The sequence below is a fragment of the Anastrepha obliqua genome, chromosome 4 (assembly GCF_027943255.1).
Source record: "Anastrepha obliqua isolate idAnaObli1 chromosome 4, idAnaObli1_1.0, whole genome shotgun sequence".
NCBI classification, from domain to species: Eukaryota; Metazoa; Arthropoda; class Insecta; order Diptera; family Tephritidae; genus Anastrepha; species Anastrepha obliqua.
This window is the reverse complement of record NC_072895.1, coordinates 29,399,445-29,422,153: the sequence shown is the minus strand read 5'-3', so window position 1 is coordinate 29,422,153 and position 22,709 is coordinate 29,399,445. Positions and strand designations below refer to the sequence as shown.

The following is a 22,709-nucleotide window of genomic DNA, read 5'->3' as shown; positions in this document are numbered from 1 at the left end:
GCACACACGCACACCCACACTCATGTATACGAGTACAAAGTAGTGGCGCATAGTTGCAGCAAATCGCTTGCGCTTATTTTTTGCAACGACTTGTAAACAAACCTGTTGTTTTTCATTTTGTTTTCGCCATAAAATCTGCGCCGCTGCTGGCTGCTACTTTGTTGCTCTGAAAATCCATTCATATTAGCCGGCAAGCTGTGGCTGAGGTTCAGTCTCCAATCGGACGTTGCTCGGTGCACAACTTTTATCTGCCAAAAAAGCCAAGTTACAGTGGAATTTGACGAAAAGAAAATTGTGAACAAATTTGTATACATTGTAAAAATTGTAGTTTAAAACTACTTTACAAACGTGAAAAGAAAAAAGAAGTTTAGCAAATTTGCAGTTAAAAAACTATTTTGCACTTCAAGCACATTTGTGGAGCTCAGCTTGATTCTATACAATACAGCAGCCGTCTGTCAAGCAAACGCAGTGTTTAGCCAACGCGTATGTACAATCCTAACTTTATATGCAAATACTTAGCAAGAAATAAGTAAATTACTGTCCTTATATTTATAAATTTATTTACGGCCTATTAGCGGTGTTGATTTTGTCGCGCGTCTGCTGTAATTACAGATTGCCAAGTGTCATCACACAAACGCGTATGTGTGACTTTCATGTGTGCATTGGGCAATTAATGCATGCGGCACTAAAAAATGAGCACGTAATAAGACTGGCGGAACTTTATTTACAATCGAAAAAATAAATATTTGCCATTGGCTTACATAAAAGGTGTAAAAATACAAAATAAAAAAATTGCCTAAAATTACAACAAAAAAAAACCAGTTTACATTTGTAAAATATTTGCCTATTTTGTATTGCCAAAAATCGTTTGAAAATGTTCAACTAGGTTTCGCGCAAGTGTGAGACACAAAATAATAAACTTGTTCATATTTCTTAAACACTTCATTGACGTTGGGTGCGAGAAGCCAGCTAACGCATAGTTGACATACACGCGCAGACGCTAAAATGACACGGCTTAACAGAATATAATATAATAAAGGATGGTTAAGTTTCCAGGGCCGGTGTTGATTTTGAATAAAATAAATTTTTTTTAGGAAATTATTGTCATTTCTCTTTATTATGATAATATTGGTATGGTTCAATTACGTATGGAGCAAAATATTGGCAAAATGGCTGCCGCGGTTTCGGCGGCACACCTCCATCCAATGGTCCAAATTTTCGATGACGCTGAGGCATAATTGAGGTTCTATGCCGTTAATGTTTTTAGCTCTTGAATTGTTGCTGACTTATCGACGTACACCTTTTCTTTCAAATAACTCCAAAGAAAGAAGTCCAACGGTGTCGTTGACATTTAGGTGTGGTTCACATTCAACATCAGCCGTTTAAATTTAATCACCCAAAAATATTTAAATAGAAAGGGTTGACAAATTTAGAGGTATCGAATTTTAAATAAATAATAAATAAAGCAACGAAAATCTAAATTAATTGGGCAGTTTGTATTATTTTAGTGTTGAACCATTTATGACATTTATTTTTTAAAGATAATCCCCTTGCATCGTATTTCGACCATCCGCAAACACCAATTTTGAATGACTCGCTGGACGGCTTCGGTCGGTATCTCGTGAATAATTTTAGTAGCGTTGGCTTCCAATGCCTGAATCGAAGCTGGTTTATCCACAAAGCATTTGGACTTTAGATACCCCCACAAATAAAATTTCAAAGGTGTGATATCACACCATCTTGGTGGTCTATTCACTACTTCGAGACAAAAAAAAATTGTCCACCGAAACGACGATGCAGTAAATCCATTGTTTCATGGGCTGTATGTCAAGTAGTGGCCATCCGCCGACCGCCATTATGTTGGCACAAAATGTTGTGAAGGTCACGGGCTTCCATTTTCGGCAGCATCGGCGTACGTCATAAGTTGACCTGAGCGCGCCATGAACAATTTCCATAGAGCGTGGATTTTCGTAATATAATTTTACGATTTATTAATGTTGTTGAGGCGTAAGTTTTTGCATGGTGAAAGGTCAATGAATCCTACAAAAAAATTGTGTATTTAGTTTGACAGTAGTCACGCGTAATCTTTCAAAAGCAACCCTATGGGGAAACCTTAACTCCAATCTGATTACCTTTTAAATGCATACTATTTAGTGTGATTTTTTAATATTATTTAGCACAGCCCCCGGCAAATGACAGCACTTGAATCGTTTCACTATTTTTCTTTTGTATTTTGAATATTAATAATTTTGTTTTTAAGTATAGCTTATTTTCCGTATAAATGAAGTTTGAAATTTTATACACCAATTTGAAAAATTCCACCATTCATCACAAGCTCAACGTTTTTAGTTAGAATTTCTATAAAAATTTCTGGTACACAACTTTATAAATTATTAAATTTTAACCTAATAAAGTGCAAGTTTGAAGTTGCTGAAAAATATCGTTGATTTTTTATAAATTTTTTAGCTGACGGTATAATACACTGTGCTTGCACGAAGCAATTTTTTATATTTTTCTGCTAAAAAGTGTGATATTTAAATGTATAATAAATTATATGGTTTTTGTTTGGCAATGGGGAAAAATGTACATTCAAGAAATGAAAAAAAAAACAAAAACTTTAAAACTATATTAATATAGTAAAAATATTGAGGTGCTATATTTTTATAGCAAGCAGTACGTGCACATATCGAGTTCGTTGCTTAAGTCTTTTGTTTTTCATTAGCTGGCTTCGCACTGCGTCTTTTAATAGCTTTTTTTCTAGCGCTAAATGTTAAACATGTTAAATATGACACAAATAAAATATGCCGTCTTGTTGTTTGAACTGCTCTAATGGCATATTCATACAAATGCAGTGAATGAAAAGCAAAGATAACAATAACGCGCATATGAATAAACAAGAGCAGTCAATAAGTCCCTCAAAATTTAAATGCGTAACATTCGGTTAGGCGAAAAACGTACTTTTAGCAAAATATACTTTATTTAACGTTTATTTGATAGTTTTTGGTTTTTTTTGCACTCCAGATAGAAGTGCAGTACAGGCGAGGTGGAGTGAACTAATTCGTGCTAAAGACCCTGAAAGTTAATTCATACTTTAAATAAACAAATTTCATTTAAAATGCCTTATCATATTCACATTTTCATAATTTAAACTAATATTTTCCAAAAAAAAATTTCAATATTGGCTCTCTCCTTTTTTCCTTTAAAATGCCCCTTTACAGCTTCATCACTGAAGTTTCGAGGTGCAAATATATTCGTGAGCTTTATCAAAAGCTGGGACAGATTCTGACGCTTTCAAAAATTCTTTATTCACTCTATAAAAAAATAAATAAATAAAGTTTACAATCTTTCCAAGTAGGTAGAATTAGAATGAGGGGAGTCACACAGCCCAGACACAATTAGCACAAAAGAAGCAATTTTGAAACACCACAGCCTTTTATTAGTCGACGTCGAAGTCTTGAATTGACTATGGATTTGCCTATGTCATCTATTTTCGTTTCTGCAATTTATTTCAAGTTAACCATTGAGAATTCCCCCAGCATTCTATGTCGTAGAACACCCAGACTTGAGCACTCACACTAAAAATAAAAGACTGTTTCCTAAGATTCTTCTTGATTGACTTCTAAAGGGTGGTTAAGTTTTAAGGGCCGGTGTTGATTTTGAATAAAATACAGTTTTTTTTTAAATTGTTGTAATTTCTCTTTATTATGATAATATTGGTATAGCTCAATTACATATAGAACAAAATATTGACCAAATAGCCGCCGCAGCCTCGGCGGCACACCTCCAAATACCACCAAATGCAAATAGTTGTTTATCTATTGTAAATATATCCTCCTGGCTTGGTCTCGCAAAAGCCAGTGACCAGTTATTGTTGACGTAATTGCAAATATGTCTGCTTCTTCATTTCTTAACAACTCACCAGTTCAGAATTTGTTGAAATTCTCCTACGTTTGTTTAGTTATTTTGTAGGTATCTGTGTTGGCTCATCTGCCAAAGGCCTGCTTCTGAAATAGCGAGAAGGTCACCCTTTTGCGCACGCCTTTCCTATCCATTTCTACTGCTTCGGGTTCATTATAAGATGCCCCCTTTTTTGCGGAATGTACTTCCTTAAATTTTACAAAAGTATCCGTTGGCGTTTATTTCAAAATGATTGTCACAACAAAACTAGCTCACAGGTCAATCAGAATCAATTAGGAGGCGTTGTTTTGAAAGCTATTTCTTGACTAGAAAATTGTTAGATAAGTCGTCCATTTGTGTTCTAATTTCCAGGGACCTATTGACACACCCTCGTGCGCTTCTAATCTATGCAACTGGCGAATTATTATCGATTTATACAAGCGGATGGACTTTGTTCACACTTGACTTATTATCTTAAATAAGGGTATTAACTGGTATAAATATTTCCAAGCTATAAATAAACTTTGTACTTAATAGCAGGCATTAAGTTTATTGCTGGATTAGTTGTAGTACGTGGATTATATTGTTGTTTGTTTACAATGAATAGTTAGTAACTAACTTTTTTCAATTTTATTAATGCACTTATTATCCTCAGTAATATTATTTTTTACGTATCAAAGCGATGCCATTTGCAGTTGTAGATAAAACAATGGGGAACAGCGCAATTAATGAGAACTATGAGATTTTTGTGATAAACGGCCAAACACTTGAAATAATTGCAGATTAAAATAAAACTATATTTACTTAATATGCAAGGTGACACCAAATTCATCAACCTGATGGTAATTTATAATTTTTGTAAATGACGTCGTACGCAAACACATTTGACACTTGGAATTAGACAGCTGCAGTACACAAACAGACAAGCAATGGAGTGCGTAAAGGTCAAAATGAAGATTTCCATCACTCAACAAATTTTTTTTATTCAGTAAAAGAGTTAATCAAAAACAAAATGGGTTGATGAATTTAACGCCACCTCTTATGTAATATTATGAATTGTTAGTGTGACATCTACAATGCGTTCCATAACTATAGCAAAGGGGTTTATTGACGAGTTTTGACAATTTATTGATTTCCTATTTAATTTTGCTTTCTTTTTTCTATCAAAATATAGTGCATTCTATTACAACAGCCATATAAATATAAGCATCAAACTTTGTCCAAATTAAAAAAAAAAATTAAAAACATTTTTTAGAAAAATCTCGGGTATGCAGTTTCATTGCCCATTGAATGTTAGTATAATAAAGTGCCAGTACCAAGGAGCTCAAACATTTTTGAATAAAAAAAATTCAACAAATTTAAATTTAATTTTTTTCAGAAATTTTAGAAACCTTCTTAGAAATTTTCTTAATATAAGGCACGCCCTAAATTTTACCCGAAAAAAGTCCCAACGCTGTCTACAAATCAATGCGATTTTTTAGCCGGTTGCAGCTCGCACTTTACTATACCGCAATTCGATGGGGAGTAATTATAATTCTTCTATAATTTTCGATTAAAAAGTTTGTTATTCGGATGAAAATTTGTAGAATTTTTTAAAATTTGCATAAAGCTGGAAACTTTGATTTATATGGTTTTAGGATAATGCACTATATTTTCATAAAAAGGTTGTTAAAATTAAGTGAGAAACAAACAAGTTGTCAGAACTTATCAATAAGCCCCTTTGCTGTAGGTGGGATAGGGTACACTAGACAGGGCTAGTTTACTGGGGTGGCAGCCCTTGGTCGGGAAAAACTCGAGTCATTCCGGGAACGTACATAGAACTGACTGCCATGGGAATGCTTGCTGTAGTTATTTGCCATAAAATGCATCGAACTCAATTTATGTTTCCCTTAATTTTATATCAGGTTATATTAATATATTGCCGCATATTCTGCAAAATGTATGTCCTCGCCATATAAAATATTATTTTCTAGAATAACAAAAAAAAAAAAAAATTTTTTTTTAGCTCTGCAATGCAATGTATGCTTCATAAAAAAAGTTTAAAAATTTAATTAAAATCCATTACAACGAAATTAAATCGCCAACAGCGAAAAAGCAATTACTCATATAAAATGGACAAATATAAAAATCAGGGGTTTTAGTTATTGTGAAATATTCTTCGAAATTCATTTGTAGCCGAGTTGAGTATTGACACAAAAGAAGAATAGTTGGAGTACTAAATGGCATTTTTTAAGTTATAAATGTTTTGATTAAAGAAGAAGTAAAACGAATGTGATTAAGCAAACGATTGCGATATATTGCTTTCGTGAAAAAAAAATCTATAATAAATCCATAAACTTGCATTTGTTAAGTTATACAATATTTTAATTAAAGAAGAAGTAACACCAATGTGATTGTTTTTTAAGCGATTGCGATATTTCAGTATGGGGACAAATTATTTTTGTGCAAAATTTTTGCGCCAATGGTTTCAAACTGTTTTATGGTGAAATTCTGGGCGATGCTATGACTACTATCATGCAGATCAACTTCAATTATTTCTGTGATTTTATGCACATTTTCGGCATTCTCTTTAACACCAAAAATGCCTGGGCAGATTCGACGAAACCAATATTGCAGAGGTTGCACGTAATTAGCTGTTACAGTATCGGCACCATAAACACCATTCACGATTTCAGCGGCCTGGCTTGCATTTTCTCATTTTCGCCTTTATCAAGGAAGAACTGTAAAATCTACCGAATTTTCTTTTTGTTGACTTTCATTCTTAACACTCTGTAACTCACAACTGAATGGAACAAAACAGAATTTTTTTAGTGTGAAATCTCACCTTGGCAATAAGCATAAACTTTAAATTGTTTGATCAATACTTCAGAAGACAACAAAAATGGGTCAAAATTGGCAAGATCCTGGAATAAATATAGTTTGCCATAAATCTGAAGCATATTCACCGAAGCGTATGACTCTTGTGCCGCACGTACAATCTTTACAACTACAACAGAAATCGTTACTTGGTCAACAGCTCCGCCAAGTGCCCGTTCTTATTTCTGTGAGAAGCAGTATGCTTGGCCACGAAAGTCTCAGCAAACTCAACTCATTCGTTCATGGAGTGATCATCAAAGTTAACTCGAAACTGTGTAAATATTCAGATTAGTACACCTGTCGTGCCACTGGGCTTTGGGAGATCAAGTCAGGATAATGGGGTGCCCATATAACGAGAGATGCAGAAGCTACAATCAAGAAGAGTATAAGAAAAAAGAATTTTACTACCTGTATGAGTACCCAAGTCTGGGTGCTCTATTACATAGAATGCTAGAGTTCACTTGAAAGAAATTGCAGAATGAAAATAGACAACATAGGCAGGTGCATAGTCAAGTCAAGTCGTAGACTTCGACTAATTAAAAGCAGTGGTTCTAGAAGTGGTGTATCAGAATAGCATCTTTTGTGCTAATTTGGTCTGGGCTGTGTTACTCAGGCAACAGCCTTCTCCTCCTAAGAGCAGACTCCGGAAGTTTTGTGTCAGTTCTTTTCCGCGCGTATTCATCTGCTTCCTTATTCCCCGAAACGCCATTATGCCTCGGAAGCAAGTATATATTTTAGAGATCTTTGACGTTATTGAAAGAATATAGATGATAATTGATCTTATATCTCCGATGTATTATCTATAGCCATAGTCTTCAATTTTCGTTCTCAATTGCACTCTTACGGAAAGGACTATCTAGTGACACTTTTCAACATTTCTTTTCCATGAAAGTTTCGAGTACTCCTTGCAGTTGACTTATACAACAATGTGAACTATGCTCGAGGTAGTGTGAAACAGAACTTCATTCAGCATGAGCCTCTAAAGCAAAAGATATGAACCCGCACTCCAAAAGGTGTCCCATATAGTCCATTTTCCTACTTCAGTGATTGCTCTCTACAGGCAAATGGGCTCCCTACCTCAATGATTGCCCGTTTCCCTTCAGTGGCTTGCCGTTTCCAAAGGGACAATTGAGGTTTATCCTTCTCAACATTCAGAGAATAATCAACAGGTGCATACAGACTACAGTCCACCAGCAACCATAGCGAAAAGAAACTTATGTAGTTAAAAACAGATGGCATTTAGTGCCAGTTCCATATAGCAAAAAACTTCATGCAGTGCCTGCCCTACCAATCTGCTATTCCGATGAGAATATTGAGCTGAAATTCTTGGCAGTAAGACAGCGCTTGATCTGTGTACACAGTATCCTCTCCATTAGGCCGATCGGCCGAAACTGTTTCTCAGTATTGTGACCCAAAGTGACCCTGCAAGTTGTGGTTATTCAAAGTATTACTGTGGCTTTTGTTCTTTGCAACAATACTGTTATGATACTTTATCTTCTATGATAATTTTATTGATTGAACCTTGCCTGTTTGTGTTAGGAGTTGGATGTCGTCTCTATATTACCACATCTAGTGCTTCAAACCCACTCTCTGTGCGACTTAGATAGATAGATAGATTTTCTTTGAGGTTTGCACATCGACCTCATGGCCATTTGTGCTCTCTGCTCATCACAATACCGCACCTAGATTCAATTCTCTTATTAAACTCAAGATAGAGCCGGGTTAGATTGAGCGTATGAGCCTTTCTATTGGCTACAATTGGTTGAGATGTCTCAATCTACACCGCACTATATCACTACATACAAGGAGAAGGTGCATTGCAGTCTCTTTAGATTAGTCACAGAAACTACAGGAAGCAGTGGACCACATACCGATCAAGTGCAGATGGCTACGCAGTCTGCAGTGGCATGTGAGAATGCCTGTGAGTACTCTCAGGTTATTCTTGAGGAGGGTTATGAGTCTTTTAAACCTCTTTTAGTTCTACCCTCCCAGTAGGGATTTCGCGTGGCGCAGTCCCATAGTTTGGCGCCTGCAAACCTGCCTTAAACTTAGTTTTTCCTTCCTAAGCTTCTCCTCGATGGTGTGTTTTCCCTTATAAAAGAAGTGCTCGGGTCCTACTTCGTCCCCAGTTATATCCCTGTATCGTGGGACCCAAATTAGCTGGATGCAATTGTGAGGTCCTAGTAGATTAAGTTTCTCGGTACATTGAAGGACCAGTGAGGACTTAATCGTACAGCACTAAGTCACACCTAAGCTTGTCAGAAAACTGGGAGGAGCAACGTTCTTGGAAAGATATCTACTCAATCGTTAGGCTTTGTAGTTGATGGGAGATATTCATAAAACTTGGGTCACCAAGCCCTTTTAACATTTTTTATCTATTTCTTTAATGTATTGACACTGTGACAAGAAACTTCTCAGTCCTCTGCATATCTAGTGAATTTGGCTCAGCTAGCTTTCTAGCAGGTGCTCTAGACAACTTAGCTCAGAGGCAACTTCACAGATAGGTATCACTAAGAGAGCTCGTAGGACTAACGACTGCTGCCTACAGATGGTCCGCTAAACAGTTTTTCTGAATATGAAATATATATTTTGGCTACCAGTTGATTGACCCTATTCCAATTTGCCTCGCGAAGATTCCTCAAATAATTTTTTGTCGGTCTGATAACGTGTAGGGGAAACACCATAAGACTAAGATCCAAAAAGTAGCATTTGGTAGTGGCGAATTTGTAGATTACAAAAAAAAAATATTAATAACAGTAAAACCAAACCCGTTTAGCAGTTATGTTATTCACTTCAAGTTATACTCAAAAGTAAACATTAGCATATTGAGGGCTAGGAAGTAGTCACAACTTAACCTTTTCAATTCAGTGAGCTTCGGTAGATACTAAAACAACAAAATGCTTTTATTAGAAATAAAAAAATCACAAAATATATGAAAATCATAAATGATACTTGCCACTGCTGTAGCAAAGAAATAGAGGCAAACAGCAGAAAGATGAATGTGCAGATATGTCGCTGGAGCAGCTTACAAACATAAACTTACCTAATACACAAGCTCGTACACATCTAAGGGCCTAGAAACATAGCAGGCAGTTGGGCGAGTTTATACCTACTTCGATATGTGCACAAGCAATTAAAAGCTGAAACGTTTAAGCTGTTGTGTAAATAACAAACTTTGATAGTCAGACGGTCTGGTGGTGAGCACGAGTTCATTTAGTTCGACTTGCCAGCCATTTTCGTTGTATTTACCCAATACAAAAAGTACAGTAAGTAAGACAAGGCCGTGTCATGAACTTGTGCCGCATCGTTGCATCATTTAAAAAGTGCTATTTAAGGGCATCGCGATCTCAGAAACGTTTAATCGTTAGCGCATCTGAGCAAGTTTTATCTTTCCTTATCCTCCTCTCCTGCCCCACTCGTTACAGAAATTGTTGGTTTTCAGCTGCCAATTAACTGAATTTTTAATGAATTATCGTTTTCAATATTTCTTTATATTTTTTTTTTATCTATTCTCACACTTCTCTTTCGTCAAATAACTGAATATTTAATGAATTGTTGTTTTCAATCTTTCTTTGTATTTCTCTACGCGTATTCTTCTCGCACCTCTCTTTCACAATCGTGCTTCATATGGGTCAGCATTTGTGGTTGTACAGTAATTATTTACAAAAAATCTTCGCCGCTTCTGCTCTGCTGCCAGTTAGCGAATGTGTGAGGCATTTTAGTGAATCAAAAAATGAATATTTAAAAAATTTTTTTTTCAGTAAGTAGCTGCTTAAGTTGTTTATAAATACAGGCTGCGTAGAGCTTAGTGACAGTTACGCGAATTTTTGGAGCCACGGTATAGGTTAGGTTAGGTTAGATTTGCCTAGGTGTCTAAGACAAGACACTCAGTGGCCCTAGGGACCATTGTGATATCAGCATTTGATTTTCGTCCCCTTACTTAGTTGCTCAAACCACTTAGATCTTTTTAAGAAGGTTACTAGTCCCTCCAGTGAAGTAGATAGGTGAAACGGTTGAATTGCCGGTCTGGCACTCCTCAAGTCCAGACAAACAAAATCTCAAACTTTTTATATTATAATTTATATATATGTAGCGGTATCGGATTTTAAACTGAAATAAAGCCACGGGACAATCTTTATTATTTTTGTGTAGAACCATTAATTACACTTATTTTTTAAGGGATGAGGGGTAGTCAGAGGCCCGAAAAAATGTTGATTTTCAATCATCTTTTTTTTTTGCTAGTCAATTGCTTTATTTTACAAAAATAAAAACATAGCACTAATACATCATGTTTCAACTTGACTTAAGCAAAATCTCAAAAAAAAAAATTTGTTTTTCTTTCCTTGTTAACTCCTCTCTGGAGCATAGGGCCTCGACAAGACTTGTCTTGCGTTGGTTTCGTTAATCCATTTGATTTCTGACAGGGTAGGTGATTGTCCTGCCTACTCTGGCTTCTCTTCAGTTGTCGAATAAATTTTTCGCCTTTTATTTCGCCTAGTTATCGCTGTTTGTGTAGAACCCGTTTCTCCAGAAATCTCTTGCGGTGATCATCACAAGTCCTTAGAGATTCATCTAAAATCAATCGGTCAAGAGAAATTAGTTTTATTAATAGATAATCTTGTGACTGAACGGAGCTCTTTTTTGTTTTCAAAATTAACAATGTGGCGGCCTGAGGAAATATTTTTCAGATTTTCGAGAAAAAAAACCAACAATTAAATGTTTAAAAAAATCGAAATTTTTGGAATAAAATCCTTCGATTAGGCACTAGTTTTTTATGTTTTTCAAATAATAAAAATTCAAAGTATGGAAATATACGAAGGGGTTTTAAAGTTACAGTCATCACCAGTTCAAAAACATAGTTTTGAGAAAAACGCATTTAAAGTTTTGCTATTGAGCTCCGGAGCGCCCGAGTGACCTTTGTTAATTGTTGTATAACTCGAAAAATATTTGTCGGATTCACTTCAAATTATTCACTTCATAAATTCAAAGATATTATACTTTAAGAAAATGCAAAAAAAAATTCAATTTTTTGAAAATTCTGACTACCCCTAACCCCTTAAAGATAATCCCTTTCAAATGTTGGCCGCAAGGGCGCAGTAAGCACCATTGTTAGCACCCTGTAACTCACAACTGAATCAAACAAACAAAAAACAGCAAAATATTTTTTTTAGTGTGAAATGCCAACTTGACAACGAACATAAACTTAAAATTGCTTGATCGCTAATTTCGATATCTCTCGCTGCAGCCATCTGCCGAGAAAACAATGGATTTCTTTTTCCCCAAACTAATAAATTGTCAAGTAGAGAAATAGTGAAACTTGTAAGAATCTAAATTTTTTCATATTTTATTTTAAAACAAAATGTAGGTGCGTCTTTTTAAAGATCCTCTAGTCAAACTACATTTAAAGTCACTCGCTTATGAAGAGTTGCAAAGCACGCCAGACATTAGCTGGTTTCTAATACATTTTTATTATTTCTATTATTACTTTTAAACATTTGTATTCTGCATATATTTGTGCAATATGTGTATTTATGTACATTAGGGTATATCGCTCTTGATTGACCTGCAGAAAGTTTGCTTTCTATCCCAGAAATAGCGCGGCAAAGTATAATATTTTTTGCCTTTGTCGTATGTTAAGAGACCAGACACCAATAATTAAAAAAAAAAAATACATCAAATTCACACTTTCCAGTTTTACCTCCCAAAATTGTGGACATACATACATGCGTACATATATTTGTATACTTGTATTCACTTCTGGTTGTTGTTAGCGTTCGAATTGATTTCAAAGCGTTGTCATTGTCTGTTTAGGTAACTCATAACGTTGCTTTGTGTTATAAGACGTATTTGGTGGCATCAAATGAATTTCAGGGACGAGTTGGCATTGTGGGTGATAGGTTGCACCTATTTGTATTATTTAATATTTAAATTATTTAAATTTAAAATCTTTGATATATGAAATAAAATTTCATTTTTTTTCCACCTCGAAACTTTATTCCAAGATGGTAATATTTTGTGATTTTTATTGACTCCAATAAAGGCAGCGTTTATTGTTGCTATGATATTCCAAAAAAAAACATTAAAAAAACAATTCCTTATATCATCGCTTCACCTTAATAAACATACATACATATATGGTTTTGCAAAATTAAATAAGATTAACTTTCAAAATCGAAACTAATTTGCAATGCAATTTTTAGTTGCCAAAAATAACACTGCGCAACACAAAAAAATAATCATGGCATAATATCAGCCAGACACCGTTTTTCAAGTTAACACACGAATTTATTTCCGGCGGAGCACCCCACTTACCTAACCATTAGTGCATTTAAGTTTAGTAAAGCGGATCGCTGGAAAGAAAAAATCGGTTGGTCATGCCCGTCTATTATTGCGACAAACTCAGTACAACTCGGAGAGAACTGATTACATCATCCCGACTGAAAAAGTTAAGTAGGAATTTTACCTCTTTTATCTCTTTCCATCTGAGGAGGAATGGAGTAAGGGATACTCACTAAACAGCTTCGAAATTATAGTCTCTACAGACGGCTCTCAAACGGATTGTGGTGTTCGAGCTGGTATACCATATGTTCTCATAGACTCAGAATTGAAAAATCTTTGCGACCTCCTAATGCTTGCAGGGTCTTCCAGGCGGAAGTACTCACAATTGGGGGCTCCTAATCGCAGATTTCTCTTTTAAGTGTAGCTATTCGCTATTCTTTTGGATAACCAAGCTGCAATCTAGGTACTAGAATAGGCTGCAGTAACCTATAAAACTCGGGGAAAGAAAGCAGGATTAGCCTTACCTCCTTGAGTGACATTCGGTCCCGGGACATCGGAACATTGGAGGTAACGAAAAAGCAGATAAACCAGCCAGATAGGGATGTGCCATCAATAACGTTCTTGCAGAATCAGTATTCACATGACTCGTGTGCAATCAAGAACACAACTTCCTCAAAATACCTACGGATCGCGGATTGTGGATGGAGTGATCAGACAACATGCAAAGTCTTTTGAAATATCAGCAGTACGTTATGGCCCATTATGGAGAATGTAAGAATGGTCTCATTGCAGTACGGATTTGAATTACCAAAAAGTCCGAATGGCTCAGGAATAGGGCGGGCAATACAATGACCCTCTCGGATAGCCAAGCTGCAATCCAGGCACAGGATTCGGCTATAACAATCTCTGAACTGGTGGAACAAAGCAGTAATAGCCTGGAATGAAAACTATAACGCCTGGGTACCGGGACATCGGAACATTGAAGGAAATGAAAAATCAGACGAATTAGCAAGATGATTGCACTAGGTGTAAACAAGAATGTAATGTCCTCAAAATATCTCCAAATCGTGAATTGTAGATGATTGATAAACGAGACTCATGGCAGTCATAACAGCCTTTTGGTCTATCGGCGAACAAGCAGCCAAAATTATTGTCATAGTTGTAAACAACCAGAGAAAAAGGAAACTATTTTCCATTTCTTCTGTGCATGCCCTGCCCTATGAACGCAGAGAAATTGAACTCTGCGCAAACCACTATTCGAGAGTCTCGAACAACTGTCTGGCTTAGACGTCCACAACCTAATAAGGTTCTTAAGAAACACATAACTGGACATTAAATAAGTTGGTAACGAGGATATGGCGACAAAATGGTACGGAAGTGCTAGGTGGATTCCGAATTAAGCACCACTTCAACTAACCAACCAACCCTCTTAGAATGAAATTTCAGATTCTTTGAATCTGAACATATTAACCCTCGAGGAAAATAACTAAAACTGCATACAACAGATGTATAGGAATTTGAAGTATAGATCACAAAATTGCAGCTCGTATCTTTTCAGGGTGCGTACAGTATTTGAGGACAACTTGAGAGTAAAACTAATTAGGTTTTATTTTGAAAAATATTTAATGAAACTTCACGAATTTTTTACACAACATTAGGTAGGGTAGGTAGGTAGGGTGGCTGTCGGAACGACACACTTAGACCTTTCGCAGGCCCATTGTGATACCACTGGAGCTTATCCTTACCCTAAGGGTTCCTTTTCAAACCATCCGGTAGCTTTAATAAACGAGCAAAGCTTCGTTAGTTTTATGTAGATGCGTTATGTCCGCTACATCAGTTAAAAATGCCGTACCAAGAGTGCGGGGCTTCCTTATAGCTAAACTTTCACACTCACATAAAAAGTGTCTGACTGTTTCCTCCTCTTCTGTATTAAGACAGCTTCAACAGAAATCAAAGTACGGGAATCCTAGCTTTCTAGCGTGGCTGCCTATTAAACAATGATCAGTTAATTACACAAAATTAACTGATTATTAGAGATCGGATTTTTATGCAAATTTAATATTTTATTATGATGAGTTTCTACCTAGGTGCGAACTTCATGTGATGTTAAACAAAAATATGCACTTGCATAAGAATCCGATGTCTACTTATTAATTATAAATCTATAAAATGGTTCAATAAAATTTCAAATAGCTACAATAACATCCTCGATCCGGGTCCAGAAATTATTGCATACCCGACTCAAATGCTCCTTCTTCATATTGACCATAACGGTATTAATTGTCGGCATAAGAAAAGAAATAGCGTTATGATGGTGCTTACTAGTTGCATGCTCAACCACGCCCCGTACCTAGTAGTCCAGGGGTTAAAGGACTGGGGATTTAGACGGCCATAAGTTGAGTGTTATGTAGTAATGGAAATTTTCAGCCATCCAATCTTGTATCGTCATCGCCTTGTGTGAAGGCTCAGAGTCTTGCTGAAAGATGTAGAAAGGCGTACACTATTAATCTAGAGTTTCACTAATGTCTCTAGAATCTCGATACACGCAGCAGAATTCACTCGAAATCCTTCATTAAAGAAGTGTAGCGGCGTGGCATGTCCTTTGCTGCTTATAACCATGTAAGCAATTTGCGTGATTGCACGAATCTCACTGGATATCTGAGTACGTGAACGAAACCGTCTGTATACAAGGCATGAAGCAAAACCAACAAGGGACCAAGGTTAGAACAGCGAATTGCATTAACGAATGGTGGCGAAGGTGGAATTTTGACCTTTCTAATTGGTAACGTTGAAGACATGGAGAAGTGGATTACTTCCTCTCTCAGATGCTGAGCGCATATGACTGCTTCCAGTGTTATCTGCATAGGCTTGGTCTCTCCGCTTCACCGCACTATCCTACCTGCCCAGAGGAGTTTGAAGACACGCGACAAAGTTCAGAAGGGTACGTGAGGAGTTAGCCACGATCTTTGGAAGACAGCCAAGTAAGACAAATTTAACTGTCATTTTGTCCAATTCAAAACATTAAAGGGATGATAGATGCAAGTTTGCCAAGCAAGTATTCCGTGTACTACGCAAGTGGGATGAAAAAAGACGAGACAAAGAGCTGTTTTTTAGCAGCAGCAGCTAGAGCTAAATAATATTAATGCCCTGGGCCGCGTCTGATCACAGCCGAGCTTAACAATAAGTGCTGAATTCAACACGAAACAGTGTTTCAGAGCAGGTTGACTCTGCCACCGAGGCCGTGGCGGCTATTTGGCCAATATTTTATTTTATACGTAATTGAGCTGCACCAATATTATCATAAAAAGAAAAATGATAATAATTTCTTAAAAAAATTGTATTTTATTCAAAATCGACACCGGCCCTTTAAACTTAACCACCCTTTAGATAAGGAACTATTTGCATTTGGTGCTCTTTGGAGGTGTGCGGCCGAGGCCGCGGCGGCCATTTGGCCAATATCTATGCGTAATTGAACGATACCAATTTTATCATAATAAAGAGAAATGACAATAATTTCTTAAAAAAATTGTATTTTATTTAAAATCAACACCGGCCCTTAAAACTTAACCACCCTTTATTTTGAAATATGCAAGAAATATGGGGTCTCGTCTTATTAAAAATATGTTGATAGATTAATTAATTAAGTAAAACTATTTTATGTTCAAAAAATTTAGTTCTTTTCAAACTTTTTAAAGTTTGAATTTCGCTATACCCTATGGTGCTATTATTTTCACCGCAGCTGTATATTTGGTAGATGGCTGCAGTGATCGATATCTAGTAGAGCATCAATCAAGCATTTTAAAGTTTATGCTCGTTGTTTGATGTTAAAGAATATGTCGGTACAATCGCAGAAATAATCAAAATATGCCGGCGTGTTAGTAGCTGCAGCATCGTCCAGAATCTAAAGGTCGACCATAAAACAGTTTTAAACAATTTGCACAAAATAAAAAAAATAATAGATTTCTTTTCCCCAAAATGTATTTCACTGCATTTGAATTGTGTTTGTTAAAGCTCATTTGCTACTAAAGCTATGGAATACAAAAATTAAAAAAGAAATCTATTTATGTAATTTTTTAAAACACCACAAATTTATACAATTCGATGACACCAAATTTACAATTTTACATTTTCACAAATTTTTTAGCAATAACGCATTTTTTCATTAACTTCCCCAGTAGTAAAATATCTACTCGTATGTTGAAGCATATTTTAAGCGCAGAAATATGTGCAAATCGTTATTGTTTTTTATAAATTAAGTATTAATTATATATGCAAATTGTTTTTTCGAAACTCAGTATATGCAAAATAGCAACAAAGAAAGGAAAGAAAAAACAGCAATACTTTGCGAGCTGACTAAAAACGAAAGTTTTGGCAACATAACGACAGACGTAATGATGAGATGCGCTGCTTTGGGTTTTCTTTGCGTTGTTTTGATTTTTTTTCTTTTGGTTTTGCTTGCATTCACTCCGAAAGTGGCTAAGTTTGTAATAGCTGTCAAAAACCCGATTTGCTTTTCTTTATTTGGCTATTTTTGGGGAGCTTCTCTTCTACTTGCTATTGATTTTTAATCGATGAACTTGAATAACCGGTGAGTTACACAGAGTTTAAGAAATAAAGATGTGGTTCAACGTAGCAACAAGCGAAATTAAAATATTTAATAACACTATACAACACAGTCAATCTTTTTTAAAAGTAGCAAGGCCAAGCAATAAATTCTGTCACACAGCGTTTTAAAATTTCCGTTTTTAGTTGTGTAAAATTTTGCCCCCTTTTAGGCTAAAATGTCATAAAATTTTATTTAAAATTACTATTTTATATATGTTTTTCCTTGAGAGCATATTAATTCTCTATTTTCTGCACGTAGGTGAAGATTCGCGACTTGAAAGTAAACAGAAAAAAATACAAAAAAACACACTTATATTTTATAAAGGGTTTTCCAATAACAGGTGTTAATGGTGAATGGATTGCGCTATCGAGAGATGATTAACGATTTTTATGGGTGGAATTGGATCGTATTGATCTGGACAACATTTATTTTCAACAAGACGGCGCTACGTGCCCCACAAGCAACAAAACCATTGATATTTTACGGCAAAAGTTTCCGGACCATGTTATCTCTCGAAGCGGTGATCACAATTGGCCACCGAGATCTTGTGATCTAACACCTTGTGACTTTCTTCTTTGGGGCCACGTTAAAGAGAAGGTCTAAGCCAACAGCCCAGGGTCGATTCAAGACCTCAAAGATGGAATTCGTGAGGCTATCGAGGACATAGGGCTGCCGCTTTGCAATTCGGTTATGGAAAATTTCATGAGAAGGATAAAGTCCTGTAAGCGTGGTCGTGGTGGTCATTTACCTGATGTTATTTTTGATTATTAACGGCATTCCTTCCTTTTTATAATGAAATAAACGTCCGATCATTTATATTAAAAAATAGCATTTTTCTTTGAATATCAAAATTACACCTCTTCAAACCCCAAAAACCCTTTATTATACGCATCTCAAATATAGAATTTTTGGATTGTTAGATATTCTGGGACCCACCTCAAATTTTTTATCGGTGTATATAACTATATACAGGGTGGCATATGGTAGTGGAGGACATGCGTTAATGTGGCTATAACTTTCCGAAACCATTATTTTTTTCAGATAAGACATGGAGGACTACCACAAACTCAGGAAATGAAGAGACATGCAGTAATCGATTCAGACACTGATTTAGAAATCTTTAATTCTATTATTCATTTTTAAAGATCGTCGTAAATGGGAAGCATCAGGCAGCAATGCGACATCCGTTTCAAAACTCAAAAAATACGAGGAATGTTCTGACACTGTTCGATCTGCTGAATTCACTCATTCAATAAGTGCAAGCGATCATTGATGAGAACTCCTCACAATCAATGAAGGCTTTTACAAGTGATGCTTCTGAGGGTATTATTCGCCAAGTTTCCCATGCAGATTTTCATGAAGATTTCAAACTCCTACGTTATGCCCAGCAGACAATTTATTTAGATCGAAGCAAATATGAGAATAGCGAGCGCTCGTTCCAATTCAAACGCCTTCTTTTTCTCACGAAAAACTTGTTGGCCAATACCAAACGACCAACCGCAGAAATGAGAGATGACTAAGCTCTAATCCTATAGAGATTTCTGCTGTCATGCAAACGTTCCTAGTCACTTCTTTTGTTTTTGGGACGGGGAGTATAAAAATGTCAGAAACATTCTGATTGACGCCGTTGCACAAATGATTTGTGGTACATGCTCCCGCTAAAACAAGCCTTCCTTCTTCAGCTGACTTCCATCCCAAGACCGCATTTGCACTACATCGAAGGTGAATCCTATCTATCACAAAAGAAACCTGCTCCAGGCTCCCTACCTATGACGTATGGAGGTTATACGTTGCTGATAGTCTCCATTATTTTCGTTATGAAGTAGATAAAACTTCAGTGAGCCGTTAACTCAAGCGTATGTAATTGTCGTCGGTACGTTTGAGTCCCATCCGATGGTCCAAATTTTCGATGACGGTGGGGCATAATTGAGGCTCTATGCCGTTAATGTACCGAATTATCTCATCCTTTAGCTCTTGAATTGTTGCTGGCTTATCGACGTACACCTTTTCTTTCAAATAACCCCAAAGAAAGAAGTCCAACGGTGTGAAATCACGTGATCTTGGCGGCCAATTGACATCGCCGCGACGTGAGATTATTCGGCCTTCAAATTTTTCGCGCAAAAGAGCCATTGTTTCGTTAGCTGCGTGACAAGTGGCACCGTCCTGTTGAAACCACATATCGTCCACATCCATATCTTCCAATTCGAGCCATAAAAAGTTCGTTATCATCTCACGATAGCGAACACTATTCACACCGGCCTCATTTTGGAAAAAATGCGGTCCAGTGATGCCACCGGCCCATAAATTGCACCAAAGAGTCACTCTTTGTGGGTGTATTGGTTTTTCGGCAATCACTCTTGGATTATCATTCGCCCAAATGCGGCAATTCTGCTTATTGACGAATCCACTGAGGTGAAAATGTGCCTCATCACTGAAGATGATTTTCTTCACGAAGTGCGCGATATGCATTTTGATTTGAACGCCCGTTTTCATAATAAGCCTGAATAACTTTAACTTATTTAACTCGTGGCTCGATTGTGCATCTTTCCATGGTTCAAATTGAGTTGGTCTGAAAATGTCAAATGAAATGCAGAAAAAAACTTGACGTTTGGGTGTGGTTCACATTCAACATCGGCCCTTGAAATTTTACATAGTTGGACTGCAAGTGTGAACTGCTTTTTTAACACTAGTCCACAAATTCTCAATTAGGTTGAGATCTGGAGACTGTAGGGGCCATTCCATTACGTTGATGGTGTTGTCCCCAAACCATTTTTTAGCCTTTTCGCCAATTCCGTTTGGTCAAGTTTTGCTGTGAAAAAAGTGAGCTGCTTGTTTTGGTGCTATTATTTTCACAGGCACTGTAAGTATATTTGACAAAAATAGTCCCCAAAAAATGCTTTTTACTCCCATTTCATCACACAGAGTGATTAAATAGCAAAAATATTTATTTACGAATGCGATAGCTTTGTAAGTTACGATCAGCTTTAAAAGTTTTTCAATTATATCTTTATATATATATTTCTTATGTTCGTGTGTTTGTCACTGAACTCCTCCTAAACGACTGAACCGATTTTGATGAAATTTTTTGTGTGTGTTCAATGGGATTCGAGAATGGTTTAGATTCACAATTTGCCGGGAAAATGGTCAAAACGTGGACCCGGGTAACCTTCGGATGTGTATATACAATATGGGTATCAAATGAAAGCTGTTGGTGAATGCTTTAGTTCAGAGTATTTTTCATGCCGCTCCGTGACTAGGGTCTCGAGATAGAGACCAAAACGTGGACCCTAGAATGTGTTTGTACAATATGGATATCAATTGGAAGCTGTTGGTGAATGCTTTACTACAGAGTATTTCTCATGCCGCTCCGTGACTGGGGTCTCGAGATATAGGTCAAAACGTGGACCCGGGTAACCTTCGGATGTGTATATACAATATGGGTATCAAATTGAAGCTGTTGGTGAATGCTTTAGTATAGAGTATTTTTCATGCCGCTCCGAGACTGGGGTCTCGAGATATAGGTCAAAACGTGGGCCTGGTTAACCTTCGGATGTGTATATACAATATGAGTATCAAATGGAAGCTGTTGGTGAATGCTTTAGTTCAGAGTATTTTTCATGCCGCTCCGTGACTAGGGTCCCGAGATAGAGACCAACACGTGGACCCTAGAATGTGTTTGTACAATATGGATATCAATTGGAAGCTGTTGGTGAATGCTTTACTACAGAGTATTTCTCATGCCGCTCCGTGACTGGGGTCTCGAGATATAGGTCAAAACGTGGACCCGGGTAACCTTCGGATGTGTATATACAATATGGGTATCAAATGAAAGCTGTTGGTGAATGCTTTAGTTCAGAGTATTTTTCATGCCGCTCCGTGACTAGGGTCTCGAGATAGAGACCAACACGTGGACCCTAGAATGTGTTTGTACAATATGACTGTCAAATTGAAGCTGTTGGTGAATGCTTTAGTACAGAGTATTTCTCATGCCGCTCCGTGACTGGGGTCTCGAGATATAGGTCAAAATGTGGGCCCGGGTAACCTTCGGATGTGTATATACAATATGGGTATCAAATGGAAGCTGTTGGTGAATGCTTTAGTTCAGAGTATTTTTCATGCGGCTCCGTGGCTAGCGTCCCGAGATAGAGACCAACACGTGGACCCTAGAATGTGTTTGTACAATATGGGTATCAAATGGAAGCTGTTGGTGAATGCTTTAGTTCAGAGTATTTTTCATGCCGCTCCGTGACTAGGGTCCCGAGATAGAGACCAACACGTGGACCCTAGAATGTGTTTGTACAATATGGATATCAATTGAAAGCTGTTGGTGAATGCTTTAGTACAGAGTATTTCTCATGCCGCTCCGTGACTGGGGTCTCGAGATATAGGTCAAAACGTGGGCCCGGGTAACCTTTGGTTGTGGATGTGCAATATGGGCATCAAATGAAAGCTGTCGATAAGTACTTTAATGTGGGGTAATTTTCATACCTATTGATGACTAGGGTCTCGAAATATATGCCAAAACGTGGACCCACCATGTCTTTGCCCAGCGAAGCGGGCCGGGTTTGCTAGTTAATATACAATTTTAGCATTTTTCAAGCAAATTGTTATTGTATTTTTCTTTGCGCGCTTTATCACCTCGATTTGGAACTCCAACAAATTGATTTATGCCTGATGCTACGCTATGTTGTTTAGGTCAAATATATTATAATATTTCAAATACTCGTAAATGAGTAGCGATTAATTGGAAGGCGAGTAGAAATCGTACAAAAACAATATACCGTAAGGTAATAATTTTGCTGCTCAACGCTAAGCCATGTAACTGATGGAAAACAGCGCTGCGCATAAAAAAGTTTTATAAAAATTTGCGGAAATTTTCCATGCGCCACAAATGCATGCAAAGAAAACAAAAACAAAATTATCCAAAATTTTCCATGCAATAAATACATTTATTTTTCAATTGAAATTCAATGCGTTTAAGGCCACGCATTTAAAAAGGCCAACTGAAATTGACTATATCGAATATGCGGGCTTGTGAGCAAGTAACTATGTGTGTGTGTGTGTGTGTTTG

The 22,709-nt window shown here is 36.7% G+C and overlaps 1 protein-coding gene across 3 annotated transcripts in view; it reads left to right on the top strand.

Annotated features, from left to right (window-relative positions):
• The first annotated feature begins 207 nt into the window (after window positions 1–207).
• LOC129245422 (putative fatty acyl-CoA reductase CG5065) overlaps window positions 208–22,709 on the top strand; it is a 74,142-nt gene continuing 51,640 nt past the window's right edge. For all 3 annotated transcript variants that reach the window (XM_054883579.1, XM_054883580.1, XM_054883581.1), the window contains exon 1: window positions 208–483. The gene's annotated coding sequence lies outside the window, so the exon portion shown is untranslated. The remainder of the gene's footprint in view (window positions 484–22,709) is intronic.